The following is a 4,453-nucleotide window of genomic DNA, read 5'->3' as shown; positions in this document are numbered from 1 at the left end:
GGACCGCCCACCCACCCAGCCGGCTGCGCGGCCTAGCCTCGCCCACCCGAAAAAGCCGGCCTGAGGGGAGAGAGGCGGCGTAAGGAGCTCGCCTCCCTTTCGCTCCTCGGGAGGGCAGGGCTCGCGTCTCTTCCCTTCAGTTCGGGGGGGAAATGACCGCCGTTATTTTAAAAGGGAGCCCTTTCCGGCAGTACTTTTAGAGCAGGGGTGTGTGGGGAGAGCATTTCCAAGATGATGATGGACTCCAACTCCCATCAGCCCCGGATAAGGTGGCGAGATGTGAGGAATGATGGGAGCTGTAGTCCCAACAGCGCCTGGAGTACCACAGACCACAGTGAGCCCTCTTTCCTCAGTCATAGAATCATAGAACTGTAGAGTTCCCTGTGGATCATCTAGTCCAACCCCCTGCTGTGCAGGAATATGCAGCTGCCCCTGCAGGGAACAAACCTGCAACCTTGGCATTGTCAGCACCATGCGCTGCATAACCAACTGAGCTGTCGTGAACGCAGTTGTTTATTTGTCACTGTCTTTATGTCGCCCATGGCAATCCAAAGCGACCTGCAAACACTCCAGCCAGCTACATGAGCCCCTCACCTCGAACAGGACAGACAAGAGGACGAATGAAGGAGGGAAGGGGGCTCTTTGCAATCTCTGCAGCATCTACTGTGTCTTTGGACAGTGCAGAGCGATCCTCAATTATTTAGCCACCTGGAGCAAGAAGGCAGGTGACCCAGGGAGTGGAGGGCACTGTGGCTGTATGGCTCTTCCTCCTCTCATTTTTTCATCTGGGCTGGTGTAGTACAGGCATAGGCAAACTTGGCCCTCCAAATGTTTTGAGACTATAATTCCTATCATCCCTGACCACTGGTCCTGTTAGCTAGGGATGATGGGAATTGTAGTCCCAAAACATCTGGAGGGCCAAATCTGGGGCTGCCTGGAACTTTAGATGGTCTTTGGGTGGCTAGGGAGAGTGATAGCAGCACAAGACAACTAGTGGTGGTGTGAACGGTTTCTCACTATTAAAGCCACCGATTCCTCTCACTTGCTCACCCAGCCCTTCTCCCCAGCCTAATGGCGTGACAGACAGAAGGGGTGGGGGTAAACAGAGCAGAAACCACCATATTTTCCAATATGATCTTATTTCTGTTACCTATTTTTATTTTAACACAATACATATACACTGCTTGATTGTGAGAAAATCTCTAAGTGGCTTAGCTATGCAGCAGAACCTCAAAGTTAATCAGCACAAAGCTGATCTGAACGTCAAGAAAAGTGCATGGTGCAGTCTTCATTGTACTCTGAAACTTCAGAATTCAGGTGTGTCTGCACATAAGCAGAAAGCCCCTTCATGCAAAATACTTCCAACACATGACTCATTCTCACTCTTTTAATAGTTTTTCATGTGCAGTGACTTTCAGGGGGACCCTAGAAAGGCTTTAAAAGGAGATAAGACCATGCAGGAGATGGTTATTTGCCCATAATAGCTGAGTGGGACCTCCCTATTCAGAGGTGATGTGTTGCTGAATACTATTTGTTGGGGAGCAACAGCAGGAGAAGAATCATAGAATCATAGAGTTGGAATAAACCCCCTTCATGGATTACTGCCTTGCCTTGGTGAAGGGGCTTGAATAACTCAGAGAAGCTATGAGCTATGCCTTGCAGGGCCACCCAAGATGGACAGGTCATAGCCGAGAGTTTAGACTAAATATGATCCACCTGGAGAAGGAACTGGCAAACCACTCCAGTATTTTGCCAAGAAAACTCCACGGACATAAAAAAGGAGATGCTTTGAGAAGAAAGTGAGAGTTTCCAAGGCATGCTCTGGTTCCTGGGGTCACGGAGAGTCGACCATGACTCAGACGACTAAACAACCACAACAAGAGAATTGACAGATACAAGGATATCAAAGCAAACTAATGTTTGTTTTGTTAGTGAAGTTCAGTCTATGGAGGCTGCCATTTTTTTGGGGAGCAGTAGTGGAGGAGGGAACATTTAACCTTTCCCCTCACAATCCTTTCCTGATAAAAAGTGTCCTTTCCCTATTTGCTCTGTGTCTCCCTTTCCATGGGACAAACAGAGGTCTTGATTGGGAGATTAACCCTTCTGCACCACTGCTCCAAAGAAACAGTCTGCTCCCCAAAGCTGCTTTGCAGAAAACATTGGGAGATGCAGTCATCACAGATCTCCCAAAGAATATGTACTTTGGTTCTTAGTGTCCTTGAACTAAAATTTGGACAGTGCACACCTGTTACCAGACACAGGACGAAGTTTGCAACAAAGCACTACAAATGTTGCATTTTGAGCATTTGTGGCAGCATACAAACCTTGAATGGTGGCAAACATCCATGTCCAACTCACATGGGTTGGGAGCCACCATACACAGGGTTTGTAATCTCTTTTCCTGCTGTTCCAGATTCCCAGTGCTTGTATGAATAGGGCTACTGCGGGCCCTACAGCAATAGAACTCTCTTCCTCTAAAAACCTGCCAAAAGTTGAACCTGAACATTTTCTTGAAGTCTTGGAAGGCAGTTTTGTTTGGATTAGTTGCTTATTGCTGTGGATAAGCAAACAGTAGGTGGTTTTTAATTTGGTAGAATTTGCATTTTTACAGTATGGCTTTCTTTACAATAACTTTAATTTGTTTTATGGTGTTTTTAATAATCTTGATTGCTTGGGGCTGAGTGAGCATAAAATCCACATGGGCGAATAAATGGTAAGAGAAATTACACCACTTTCTGCCCGCTCTAAACTCAAATGGGAATCAGACCCAAGAGTTTTCAGTGCCTAGTCCCAAGCCCAGATGGCAAGTGCTTTGCTCACAAATTTTTGAGATATTGCTTTTAATTTACTGACCTGAGCATTTTCTTTTTCGAAAATGCATATTAGCTTAAAAAATATAGTCTTAATTTTATTCTTAATTATCAGAATATATCATTTCAGTATCTAAAATTGTAGAGATGAAAATGGTAGCTTTAAGCAAGTGACTCAATTTGAAAGTTGTGAATAAATTGGAACCATTAAATGATAACTCACATTTTAGGTGTGTGTGTGTGTGTGTGTGTGTGTGTATGTATTCCAGGTATTCTGTACAGGAATTCCATTTTGCTATCATACATCCATGTGGTTCTGGCAGTGCTGATGTCTTGATTCATGGTTACTGTTATTTCACCTGCCTTCTGAAAAGGCAAGGCTTCACAGCAAGATTTTCATCAGTGAGTCCTTGCTTAAGATGACAGGCTGCATGTAAAGGTGGTGTTTCCCCTTCGCATCAACACTCCAGCACAGTCAGCATTGGTATTTGCAGTCTTTATTGCATATACAGTGGTTCCTCGGGTTACAGACGCTTCAGGTTACAGACTCCGCTAACCCAGAAATAGTACCTCGGGTTAAGAACCTTGCTTCAGGATGAGAACAGAAATTGTGCGGCGGCAGCACGGTAGTAGCAGGAGGCCCCATTAGCTAAAGTGGTGCTTCAGGTTAAGAACAGTTTCAGGTTAAGAACGGACCTCCAAAACAAATTAAGTTCTTAACCCAAGGTACCACTGTATACAAGAAACAGCTAAAGTTCAGAATTACGCATCCGAACCCGTTGAGTCAGATTCGGGGAGTGGCTTCCTACGATTCCCGCGCCAACAAAGTAGGCATGGGAATCACACGAGACGTCTTTGATCCTTACATTTCATTTCCCTCCTTATCTGTGCTGATTTGAAAGCCCCCTCCTTTCCTGAGTTTGAGCTTCCATCCTGAGCCTCTGGGTGGTTGCAGGGCTCTTCAACATCTCCAAGCTCCTATTCCGCCTCTTCTGTCCATTGCTTGTCCGAATCCTCCTTGACACTGCATAATTGCATCCTATAAAATCTGGGACATATGAGAAGTTTCAAGTAGCAGATGAACTTGGTACTATTGTTTATTAGGTAAGGCCAAGGGACAAAACCTGAAGGTTTTATTTTGGAGACCTTTCAAAACTTGAGTGGTTGAAACTGGTCATTCTCTGTAGCAATAATTGGCATGCATTGAGTTGATATCTATCAAGCCATAGTTTATTAACAATACTTTTGAGTTTGTACTATTACCATAATACACCCTTGCCCGTCCTGGAAAAGCTATGCCTATTGAATCCAAAAATGGCATTTGCCTTCTTTGGCAGTTGTATCACAAAGACATTGGCCAAAAGTTTCAAGCCTCCCTTTCCTAAAATATGAGTTGCCACATTTGGAGGAAGAATGCTGGAAGACAGTGGTAATGTTGCATAGTAGCATTGCATATTTTCATATAAAGTTAAAGGGACCCCTGACCATTAGGTCCAGTCGTGGCCGACTCTGGGGTTGCGGCGCTCATCTCGCTTTATTGGCCAAGGGTACAGCTTCTGGGTCATGTGGCCAGCATGACTAAGCCGCTTCTGGTGAACCAGAGCAGTGCACAGAAACACCGTTTACCTTCCCGCTGGAGCGGT

The sequence above is a fragment of the Podarcis cretensis genome (assembly GCF_951804945.1).
Source record: "Podarcis cretensis genome assembly, chromosome: 7".
In the NCBI taxonomy this organism is placed as follows: Eukaryota; Metazoa; Chordata; class Lepidosauria; order Squamata; family Lacertidae; genus Podarcis; species Podarcis cretensis.
This window is presented reverse-complemented; position numbering follows the sequence as displayed.